This window comes from Brienomyrus brachyistius, chromosome 6, assembly GCF_023856365.1.
Source record: "Brienomyrus brachyistius isolate T26 chromosome 6, BBRACH_0.4, whole genome shotgun sequence".
NCBI lineage: Eukaryota > Metazoa > Chordata > Actinopteri > Osteoglossiformes > Mormyridae > Brienomyrus > Brienomyrus brachyistius.
In genome coordinates this window covers 31265635-31278364 of record NC_064538.1, presented here as the reverse complement: position 1 = coordinate 31278364, position 12730 = coordinate 31265635, and the positions used below count along the sequence as shown (strand labels likewise).

General features: G+C 42.2%; 1 long non-coding RNA gene across 1 annotated transcript; it reads right to left on the bottom strand.

The window, feature by feature from the left end:
* Positions 1-8319: 8319 nt before the first annotated feature.
* LOC125744607 (uncharacterized) lies at positions 8320-10882 on the bottom strand. The gene is made up of 3 exons (XR_007398456.1): positions 10787-10882; positions 8651-8754; positions 8320-8376 (listed from the first exon to the last, which is right to left on the bottom strand). It is a non-coding gene; the product is annotated as an uncharacterized LOC125744607 (long non-coding RNA).
* Between the last annotated feature and the right edge of the window lie 1848 nt (positions 10883-12730).

The window sequence follows — 12730 nt, the reverse complement described above, 5'->3', positions numbered from 1 at the left end:
TGAGTTCGCAAGGTGGTGTTTGTATTGTATTTCAGAGGCAGGCTATTTCCATAACCAATCGACAAAGAAAGCAGTTCAAGTCCCACCCCAAAGTACCGAAGTACCAAAGTAGTACCCCAGCTGGTTTTGCAATTTCGTTTCATTACTGGAACTTTTGGTACTGTTACTCCACTGGAAGTCAATGGAAAAGCAAAAGTACAAAAAGTACCATATCAAAAGTACGGTACTTGGTGTGGTGAAAAAGCCTCCTTGTCATTTGATTGATATTTTTCTGCTGAGGATTTAGCCTCTTCTATACTTTTACCTCCAGTTATTGCCCCATGGTGCATGTTATTCTGAGCATCCCTTAGCTTATATGTTATTTTGAATATCCCTTAGCTTATACGTTATTTTGGGTATCCCTTACCTTATATATTATTCTGAGTATCCTTTAGCTTATATGCAATTCTCAGAATGCTTTACTTATATGTTATTCCCTTAGCTTATTAGCTTGCATTTGAGATTTTACACATACTACCTTGGCTTCAGAACAGTGTTTTGCTGTATTCACATTCACATAATTAGATCATAGTTTACTTCGGGGGGGGGGCCTGGCCTACCCGGGCCCATCGCCTGGTGGGAGCGGGTCGGCGTTCCCGGCATTGGGCCCTTGGGTGCTGTGGGGTGGTTGGGGGGGAGGGGGGGCTGTTGGAGGAGCCTCTGCCTCGTTTTGGGTGGCCGGGGGGCAGGGGTCACTCTGCCTGGCCAGACCGGCTCCCCATTTGCCAGGGGGCCTGGGGTTGTCCCGTCTTTGGCTGCTAGCTGGGGTCTCGTCAGGCGTGGTGGGGCGAGACTCTCCCGGTCTGTGCCTGGGGGGGGGGGCATTTCCCTCCTGCCAGGTTGCCTGTGGCGCCCCAGGGGGGGGGCCCACTCCTGGCACGCCCTTATTGCTCCCCTTGGCCCGACACCACATTTCACACACCACTATGGCTTTCAGGGTCAGTGGGGAGGTGCGCAGAGCCACTTTCAGTTTTTACTTGCCCATTAGACACCACATGACACTAGGACTGTGGAGGTGGGTTGAGGCAGGTGGGGCTCTGCCGTCTGCCAGCAGTGAGGTGCCCCTGCCTCAACTGCTCATCTGTTTGTTGCACTTTAGTTATATATACAGTCCATGCTACATTAGGGCCTTGAGGTGCAGGGAGGGGGATGGAGGACTCTGCCATCTGCCAGTGGTGGGGCCCTCATACCCGAACTGCACCCACTAATTTTAATGCATTGTAGACATAAACACACAACTGTCTCACACATATACATGCACACTTCATACTAACATGGTACAGGGAAGCAGTGGGGGCTGAGGCCCCCCCCCCCCAACTCTCTGTCTCTGGCCCTGTGTCTTAGGACGCTCTGGGCCCTTCTAGGCGAATTGTGGTGTTTGGTTTGGGCCGGAGGTCTACCGCTCCCCAGTCTCCGCAGGTCCACTCCTGGGTGGGGGGGGGGGCACTTTGTTCGTATGGGCCTCCCCCTTAGATCTTCCTGCAGTGTTGGGGGGGGGACATGCTGGGTTGCTGCAGTGGGTGGGAGGGGGGTCCCAGTTGATGGGGCCCTTCGGCCCTGGGCTCGCTTTCCTCAGTGGGGGGGTTGCGGGCGGTACTGGGGGGTTTGCCGCCTGTCCCCCGTCTGCGGGCCTCCTTGTACGGGGGTTGGTGCCCCCCTAGTCCCTCGCGGGCTCCCTACAGGATTGGGCAGGTGGTTGTCTAGGCGACGTATGGCCGTGGACCTTGTGCCTTTGGGGCGGTACGGGGTGGCCTCGGTTGCCTGGTTCCCCCCACCTTCGCCGTGGTGTGGGGGGGGGTGCGCTGTCACGTCCCCTGACGGCATCAAATGCCAGCACATCCAATGACAGATCAGTTTACACCTATACTTACCGTACACAGAATGGGCGCATAAGAGGTTGAGCAATCATTATTATTATGTTATAGATATAAGAACTGAAATATACATGTATATGTGTAGGATCACGGGTGTGTGTCTGCTACATATATATAATACTGTTTGTAAGATTATTATTATTAGTATTGTTGTTGATATTGTTGCTGTTATAATTTTTGTTGTTTGATGTCCTTTAATGAGTGTTGTGTTTCTTAAAAAAAATTGTGATACTTTTGGCTGAGTGCTGAGCAGTTTTGCTAAAATGATTATTGTTTGGTATGTTGCTCATGGCTAGAGGAGTACAGTTCACTGCATTATTCATTCTACAGCAACCAAATTAGATGACATTTCATTGCTGTCCTTTGGATTTCTGGAGTTCAGTAGATTGCTGAACTGTAATGCTAGTTCCTTTCAGGGACTGGGTGCATATTTCTCTTAAAGAGTTCCCTTATTCCTACTGACATGGTGGTGCCCTGAGCTCACATCTTACCCCAGGGGATTTTTCCATGGAAGCCTATGAGTAGATGACAAAGCTTGTAGACAGCCAACTGACCTGGACCACAAATTTCCACACGACCACAATTCATCTTAAATCCCAGTACCCCGATTGTTATGGTGGGGCATGGTGAAGGAGGGAAAAGAGGGATGATCCACAGAGTGGCTCAAAGAAAGTAGGTTTATTAAGAGAGACAGAACATAAAGAGAAAAACTACAAAACAAAGGGCCCACAAGGGGTCAAAATAAAATTGATAGAAAAAATGTTAGGTAGGGAGTAAGACTGGGAACACAATACTAAAAGCCAGGAAGTCAGGGAATCAGCACAACAACACATGGTAACAACCATACAGGGATTCAGACACAATGAACCAACAAGTAACTGAATACAGGGCAGGTGGGAACCATAACTCAATTAACCAATCACATGGACTTGGGGCAAGATGGGACAGGTGGGGAATATTATTGAACATGCACTGGAGACTAGGAAACATTAACAAACACTGAGGGCTAACAACACTAGGAGAGACTAGGAAGACCACAGAATAGGTGTCCTGGGTTTCCTCAGACAGACTGTGGGCCCTCTGAGACCAAGTTTCAGATGGATAGATGACTGCCACACAATATACATTGAAATTAATTGTTTCAACTTTATTGTGATTATGCACATGGACAATGAAATGAGATGAAATACGCTGTTCATACTTATGATTAGCTGCACAATTCACAACACATTGAACACATCATATACATTATACAATGTATATAATACAACTCAAGGCAATACAGTTTATAATTTTATTATGAGTATCATATGAGTTCTGGAGGGGGCGGCATGGTGGTGCAGTGGTTAGTACTGTTTCCTCACACATATGGGACCCGGGTTCAAGTCTCCGCCTGGGTCACATGTGTGTGGAGTTTGCATGTTCTCCCCATGTCGTCGTGGGGTTTCCTCCGGGTACTCCAGTTTCCCCCCACAGTCCAAAAACATGCTGAGGCTAATTGGAGTTGCTAAATTGCCCATAGGTGTGCATGTGTGAGTGAATGGTGTATGAGTGTGCCCTGCAATGGGCTAGCCCCCCATCCTGGGTTGTTCCCTGCCTCGTGCCCATTGCTTCCGGGATAGGCTCCGGACCCCCCGCGACCCAGTAGGATAAGCAGTTTGGAAAATGAATGGATGAGTTCTGGACATGTGGGTACAGTTCAGGTACCACCACAGTCTGAAATTAAAATAATATGTTTCGATGAGGGAAGGGTTAAAGTGTGGCCTCTAGCAACCTGTCAGGTGGCTGAGATTTTTTATTTGCTGAGGAGCTTTTTAGCTGTCCTGTAGGAAAACAGGAATGGGATGTCAATGGCCCGCAAATTCGGAAAATCCAGTATCTCTCGGCTCTCCTTCCTGGATGGCAATGTAGAGCCTGCCATCAGATAACTGATAAGTAGAATTGAGCACAAGAGAAAATCAATTTGGGCAAAAAAAATGGAGGTGGATCTAAACATACCAACATAAACAGAAAAGGACCTTATGCTAGCACCTGGTGCGTTATGGGAAAATGTCACAGTAGAGACTGACAGGACAATTTAAGGTACTGGCTGTTTCAAAGACATTTCATTGGTTGTTTTTTTAAAGCCAATGAGGTCGAGCCTCTGAAATCTCTCACAAATCCAGATGTCAGTGGCTGTCTCGTTCAGATGGGCCCAGTTTGTGGAGGCAGTCTCTGGGGGCTTCGGGGTCAGCAGTGTCACATGATATAGTGCTTTGTTGGAAGTTTAAATCACTTCTTCGCTTGAGGGTAAAGGTGGCCGGGAAGTAAACAACCATAAGGAAAGTTGTACGGGAGGAATGAGTTAAAAAAAAAAAAAACGTTAACCTTCTTAAGATTCCTCCCCAATGTCCTCGTCTAAAGGCGGCTCAGGGCCAGATAGCAAGCCACTGGTTAGCGCAGCCTGCGGCACATGCTCAGCTTGATATTCCAGCAGCATTTGTGTTTTTTTTTTGCATGCCAGCCTGCCTTAAAGGCCCCTTATCCACCTCCTCCCCAGGATAACACGTGGGGGGCGTGTCAGTAGCAGGTAAGAGGCTTACAGTGTGTAGCTGCTTACAGGGTCTGATGCGTATTGATCCGCTGCCAAGATGCTGAGACGGGTATTCAGAGTATGAAAAGATGTTTATCCATTATGAAAAAACCGCTACATACACATCCATTTTCTCTGTGGAAACACTTAATTAAAATGGCCATTTATCATATCTACTCACCCAGGTACCTCTCCAAATTGTTCTTGTTTTTTTCCAGTTTTACAGAAGAATAACTGTTACCCTGTGCTGAATCATTCATTCATTTATACATTCATCAGTCTAAGGAAATTAATCTACAAATTAATGTGGAAATATATATGGCAAAAGCATGCTTCAGCCATAAAGGTCAGGCTGGTTATTGCAGCTGTTCGTGTTTTCTTGGAAGATCCCATTAAAAGATCCTTTGAAGAGATCCGATACATAAATCATATAAAGAGATCTCATGAATAGGTCTTATAAATAAATCCTATGAAGAGATCCTAAAAGGGGATCCCATAAAGAAATACTTCAAATTGATTCCATAAAGATCCCATATGTACTGTGTGGAAGACATGGATCTTTTGCTGTCTTAGCTTGAATATCTTCCCTATAATATATGGCTGAAGTTAAGAGAGACTCATCAGCCTTACTTGGGCAGACCCATCTCCATGGAAACGGTAATTTCCTGCTCAGGGGCATGTGATTTGAGAAGTTCTATTGTTAATGTAATGTTCATTAGTGCTTTCTGCCTTAAAGGTATTTTTCATTATAAACCATTTCCCTCAATGTCCCCTAATATAAATGGTCAAAATAACGATTACTTGACCATAACAGTTATTTGCAAATCTTTTATATCCTCTTTTTCTGGATATTTAATTATGTAATACTTTGCACATTACTAATTAGTCAAGAATGTTTACTGTAGATATAAGCAAAGTACAAAGTGGGTTTTCTGTAACTAGAGGAATTATTAATACATTTTGACCCTGTTTTAAAGAGAATAAAAAACTGTAGTAAAAGCACCACAAAGCAAAGCACCGTGCTTTCCAAAGTAATGTCATTAAGAGATGCAATTAAATAAGATTAAAGCAATTGGATATTGCATGTTTTAGAAATTAAAAGGCCCAAGAAACTATACATGTTTCCTCGCATAAGGGCACAGGCTTACTGCTTTTATACTCTGCCCTGTTTACTGCTGTGTGGTTGTTGTTACAAATCACTATGCCACTCCACAAAGGCCTTGTTTATAATCGTAAACTCACAGCTGTAAGCTCTTGTTTATTGTGCCGTAATCATTATTTTAATTACACTATTGAAATTGCCACAGGTCTGACAATTGTCTGTTTGATTGTCTATTCAGGGTAGGATCCATTCCCCCCAAAGTGGGGTGGCAGTGAGAGATTCCCCACCTTTGGGGTTCAGCTCGCTTAGGGGTAACATTGGCGAGATCGGCAGAATGACAGCAGAAATCGGCAGAAATCAGCAGGTCCACCAATTTTCCTAATCCTGTGCGTGTGGCAGCACTCTTACCCAGAGAGATGCATGTTGCTGTAACAGCAGAGCCACAGTGACCCAATGGTAACATTATCCCGCACCACCTAGAAACACAAGCTTTACAGATAACTCAATAATTGGTACCTCCCTCTCATTGTAATCAGTATCAGTTACTAATTGATACTAATAGCCGGTATGCTCATTGTCAGGGACTCAGTGAAGCTGATAAACAGGCTGTAAGATAACAGCTGTACTGGAGGGCTTAGTGGAAAGTACCATGCAGGCGGGTAACCTGAAGCTATCGAGCAGAGAGGTGGGAGCAATCCTTATCTTTACTGCCACACAACCAAGGCCAGTGGAAATTTGTGTTAGCACAGCTTGCTTCTGTAGGAGACACCATCACAATAGATTATCAATAATTATGCATAGCGTGGACAGACAGTAAATACAAGACATAAGATGCACAACAGAGAGGTGTAAACCCAAGGGAAGTTACACAGAGCTGATACAGGTGCAATATAGACAACATACATGCAGCGCATAACATATAAACCAGGGGTGCGTAACCAGTTCCATGTAGGGCTAGTGTGGGTGCAGGTTTTTGGGATGACTTCTCAATCAGCCAATAATAAAACAGTGATTCTCAACTCCAGTCTAGGGATCCACTGTTATTGGCTGATTGATAGGCCATCCCAAAAACCTGCACCCACAAAGGTCCTCCATGGAACAGGTTCCCCACCCCTGTTATAAACGATGCTCTGCAGTGCCTCCCCATGACCATACCTTTGACATAAGTAACACAACGTGGGGTGGTGAGGAAGAGGTGCTCTCCTGATTGGTAGAATCAAACAGCTAGAGAGGGAGATGGACATTTCTACTGGATAGTGGGTGTACCAGAAGCCATGTATACCAAATCACAGACCAGCTCTGTTTTTACCAATCAAGGTGTTTTATTGCCATGTGGGCATCCTGTGATGAGATGTTTACATGTATGCTTTCTGCACTGACCATAGTACCCAATACATATAAGATGGCAAAGTATGTCAGACAAAATAATCAATAATGAATAAGAAAAAACAGGAAATAAGACCACATTAGACATTTAGCATATAGCCAGATATGATTCTATATCTGTTTTTTTTGAGTAATCAGATATTCAAAATGAATGGATTTTTACAATTAATCGCATATCGTTACACATCTCCTTACCATATTACTCCTGTGTTGCCTTCACATGTCATATCTGATGGACCCCAAAGCTGTGCACCTCCACCTCTCTGATGGATGAATAATGTCACTGTGGAAACAGCTTCACTACTGTCACAAATGACAGGACGTAGCTCCGAATGATTGTGGGGTTCTCTGCAGCGCCAACTGTGAGTAGCAGTAGATGCAGAAGCCATCGCTCACTGGTCTTTCAAAGGCACATTGTGATGAAAAACACCGCCAACAGCTCTGTTCTGTGATTTTGAAAATTACAGGCCTTAATTAAAATTCATATTGAACATTTTCCCACTTTTTCTTGTGTGATTATTTTCCTGAACTCTTTGCATACATCTAGTTCCTCTGTGTACTTAATGAGGCTTGAAAAAAAACATTAGTTGTTTTTAGCTATGAAGAACAAAGGGATTTATCTAACACTGACAATGAACATAAGGGGTCCTCTCAGCACAGATTTGTTTTTTAACTGATATATATTAGTACAATTTAAAAAGAATTTGGATAAAAATTACCTGGAATTAAGCATTTTAAGTGTGTGGTTTTTCCCGACTTTGTCTCTGTCTTCGAAATCTCCCAGGTGTGTGTATTAATGTAGGTAATACGTTACTTCATTACTGCAGCATTAATGCAGGTAATATGTTACTCAGGTAAGGAAGAATGAATGTGCATAATATGCTACTCCATTAGTACTGAATTAATGCATGCAATACACTAGCTATTACATTAAAGCGGTATTAATAATATTAATGACGTATTTAGCCTGGAGTATGACTGGGGTATAAGTTACTCTTATGGAGTAGGTGAATCCCAGTCGGGGTTCTCAGTCTTCCTGGCCTTTGTTTTGTTTCTCTTTATGCTTTGCCTGCTGACACCGACAGCAGCAGCGTTTACCATCACTCAACCTATGCATTTCCATGGGTACAAGCAGCCACTACACTAAATATTAACTAAACATATACCTTATTTGGGAGATGTTAAAGCAGCATGTTCTGCTAAACAACTAACTAGCTATGGTCATCTGACTTTACTCGCTAACTATTTATTTAGTTTTTGAAACATCTGAGCGGGTGGGAGGACCCAAAGTAACTAGACTGACTTAGGCCTCAGAAGCAGGAAAAACGCACCTCTATACTCCGTACCTGGCTGCATGATACAAAGCCAGGCTGACACATCTGGTCCTGGAGAGAATTTCAGCCCTACAGCAGAGATAGAGTACCTCACCAAGATGGTTGCACTTTCCTCCTAAGAGAATCATCAAACTTGGGTGCACCCCACAGGTTTTTCTACCAGTAAACATCTCATCGGTAATGAGCACCAATACATATCTCTGCAGTAATGAGTACATGTGAATACATCATTAGTAATGAGTTCACTGTGAAATCCTGAACAGAAATGAGAAAAATGAACGACACACAAAGGAAGGTGACAAGGAAGATGGGATAGACCTTTATCGTGAGATATTATACTCACCATGAACAACTGAAGCATACAGTAATGCAACCATAGAGTTGCCATAAAGTTGTTCTGTATCACTGCTGTGAACTGTCACGGTGTACAGTTTAGTCGATATTTACCTGTGAGACCATGAACACAGAAAACGGATCAACTGTAGAATTTTCAGGTCAGTGGATGGAGTGTTTTGGACAGATATTCCCTGGGGTAGTGAAGAAGGATAAGGGGAATAATAGCTTCACAAAGTCTAGCCGCGGGGGGTGGTAGGACATGGACCAAGCATCGAGAACAAATTTACTTACACCATGAGATACTGACCTCAAAGTATAAGCAATGGGAATGGCCCTCCCAAATGTGATGTTCAAGAAATTCTTGGGTAGTCTTCAATTACCCTGTCGCTTCTTTGAGTTTGATTACATCATTACATGTTAGGTATTTAAAATTAAGCAAGAAAATAATGATCATTGTATATGATGATTCAGAGAGGCCACTTGGCTCATGTTCTGAATCACAATATCAGCAATGAAGCAGTTGTTTTACAATGCCTTTCACATGCCTCAGTCATGCAGCAGGTGATTATTCAGCTGCCTTCTGCCACCTGGTGCTGTATTATGCATCATAACCATAGGAATAAGCGATACTTGGATGTTAAGCATATAGTGACACCATCCATAAGTCCTGGTATGCGTGAATGACATATGCCCCCAGAATCATACTAGAGCCAAAATTAAAGCCTGGACAGTGAAGATTATTACAGGTGCTGCTGTTGAACCGATTTGGGACGAAATCTCTTATATCCCATCCTGGCCTAGAAGCAGCAGCAAGCTGGCCCTGCTTGCACTAATTCATCAACCGGTGTTTCCTGATCCAAACGCGTGGGCGGCATTCCATGGGAAGAATTCATCACACCGCACCTCAAACAATTTGTTTAGCTACTGCGTACGTCTTCCGCCAGCGCAACGCTGATCATTTAGAGAAATTAATTCACGTCATTATCGCTGATTAAGTAAACACAGACTCCTGGGTCACAGAGGAAGCCCAGAAACATGGAGTCGCTTCAGGGAGAATCAGCGTCGTGTTTGGATACTGCATGACACAGTTTTATTAACACAGTTTTATTTTTCACATGCACAGTTATAATATGTGCAGTCAAATGTTTGGTTGCCTAGACTGTGAAACAGGGGACAAAATAATAAAAACAAAAGACAGACATTAAACAACAGTCAGAACTATACAGTTTGTGTAATTAGCAGTAAGGTGACAGGTAGTGCAAAGAGTCTAAGAATGGATAAGGGTAACACTTTCTATGAATCTCCCATTTATATTGCATGATAGACTCCTTCATAATGCATTACAAAATAACTGTAATGCATTATTACAGTCAGTACAAGAATTAATAAAGCATTAAGCATCTTATGCTGACATTCATAAGGCATTATAGTGTTCATTATAATACTTCATAAGCTCTATCAACACAACAGCTCATTTTACCAATTCTAAATAAAACATTATAAAACTTTATAAATATCTTGCTGCTTTTTGATATAGAAAAGCATGAAGACTGGTTATAGTGTGCCATAATGCATTTCATTGTCTGCGACAAGTAAAGTGAGGGCACATTCATATCTATCATTTGATTTTGATTTGATTCATAGCTAGCTTTGTTTGAAACAGGTTTCATTTTATTACAAATGCATGGCAAATATGAAACACAAATGTATAATTTGCTTCATGTATAAAAGGAAAACTACTACTGTCATTTCACTTTTGCTGTACTTTGCCTATATTATGTTCCAATAAAGTAAGATATGGAAGACTAAATTGTGTCATAAAATTATGTTACACTTTGTTTTAAAATGCGTCTTGGGCGATCGGATCACAAGTGTAAACGACCTAGATGCACTATGATCAGACCATTCAAACTACTTGTAGAGGTGGTTTGGGACGCATTTGACCAATTATCTTTTTAAATGTAAATGCACGCTGTCACTACCCAGTCTGCACCACCTCCGATTTGCACCTTGCACATCTGTGCATGCACAGCATTACACCTCACAGCATATTTTATCACAGTGCCCGACTTGTACAACATATCGTTTCATGACATTTTCACAACACAATCCATACAGTACCACCTGTCTGCATTGTCAGTACCTCGCATGTCTACGCGCCCAGATTCTCATTTCCTGGTACTGCCCAATCAGTTCACCGTGCAGAAAAATATTATGTGGTACCTTGGGCGGAGCTTAGTGCCCCCTTCTATGACGTCACAAGCGGGAGGGGGCGTGTCCCTTATGTTGATTGGTCCAGGGGTTATCTCCATATATCATACATGCTTATGCAACGTGCTTTTGATAGGGGGTATGGTTTGGGAGATGTGTTGCCATTAAACTTTAATAGAATAAAAATACATTACATTTTTTAAGGATTAATAAAACATAACAGGATGAATGTAAGATAGCGCATACACGTCCAGCGGGGTTCCATCCGCAGCCGTGTGCTGTTAATAGACACAAGCGTCCCCGGCACCTTGCGTATTTTAAAAGAAAAAGCATCAAAATGTTTTAAAGAAGAAAAACTTAAGTTATTATTTTTTTTAAAAAAAGAAAAGCAGGCGGAATTTAAACAAGTACAAAGTAACATGCCCTAACGAAACAGAAGAGCAAATGCTGAGTTTAAACAAGCACAAGCGAAACCAATTAACATACAGCACGGCGTTTTAAAAGAAAACACTTAAACTCATTACATTTAACAAACATGTTTAAAGAAAAACCTTAGCGGTATTTACCGGTGTTTTATTAAGTTGTTAGGTTAAAGAAAGCATTTAAACAGCAAACTTTTAGGAGGAATAACCTTTATGTCCGACAGTAGCTAAAAGGCAACATGAGCAAAGCCCTGAGCTCGGCCACATGCGGCTGCTATGTTTGAACAACGCGGTCGAAATGATTGTACGAGATGCCTCCGATCTTGCGCATGCGCACTCGCGCAGACATCCCATTAAAATGGTGACACCAACGGGGACACACGTTGTCCTTTTATTTAAAAAAGGACCCTTTAACCATTTTAAAAGGAATAAGTGTCTAGTCGGTGAGTGTTTTTTTACGATGTATGCATCTTGAAATGCTACGAATTTCATTTCAGGGGTCCTCCCATCACCCCTGACTTGTGTGTATTTGTGCCCTTGAGCGTGAACAAACATTTACTGAAAAAACTTAGGAAATAAGTAAGGCTTTATTCTGCTAAAGTTTTAAAAAATGTGTTTTTGATGCTTGTTACTAAATGCTGCTTAATAGTTCCTATCCGGGGTTGCTCCCCCGAGAGACAGTTGCTAGTTCATATAATGCTAGATCAGGGGTCACCAACCTTAGTTTTGGAAACTGAGAGTTACTTCACGGGTACTGAGCGATACGAAGGGCTACCAGTTTGAAACGCCTCCCTAAACTCATGTAAAGTTCATGTATAAAAACATGTTTTTTTTTAGATATTGTCATTTTCAAATCTATATAAATGCAAATGTGACTAAAAAAGAATAGCAACAGGATAAAATTAAATTTTAGACGCTGCTCACTGGTGAGTTATACTATTTTTAGAACAGGTCAGCGGGCGACTTGGTGTGTTATTCCTCCTAAAAGTTTGCTGTTAAATGCCTTTTTCTACCTACCACTGGTAAATACCACTAAAGTTTTAATTTAAACATGTTGGTTAAATGTAATGAGTTTAAGTGTTTTCTTCTTTTAATACTACGTATTAAACATATGCTGTATGTTAATTGGTTTCGCTTGTACTTGTTTAAACTAGCATTTGCTCTTCAATTTCGTTCGGACATGTTTGAAATTCCGCCTGCTTTTCTTTTTTAAAATAATAATAATAACAACTAAAGTTTTTCTTTAAAACATTTTGGTGCTTTCTTTTAAAATACGCGGAGGCGCTTGTGCCTACTCCTAACAACCCGTGGCAACGACTGGACGAAACCCCGATGCGAATGCGTTAGCTTACATTCATCCCGCTATATGTTTTATTATTATTAGTTAAAGACGTAATTAAAAAGAACACATGAATACCTGTAAGTTTAGCGCCAACCCTTATCTCCCAAACCAC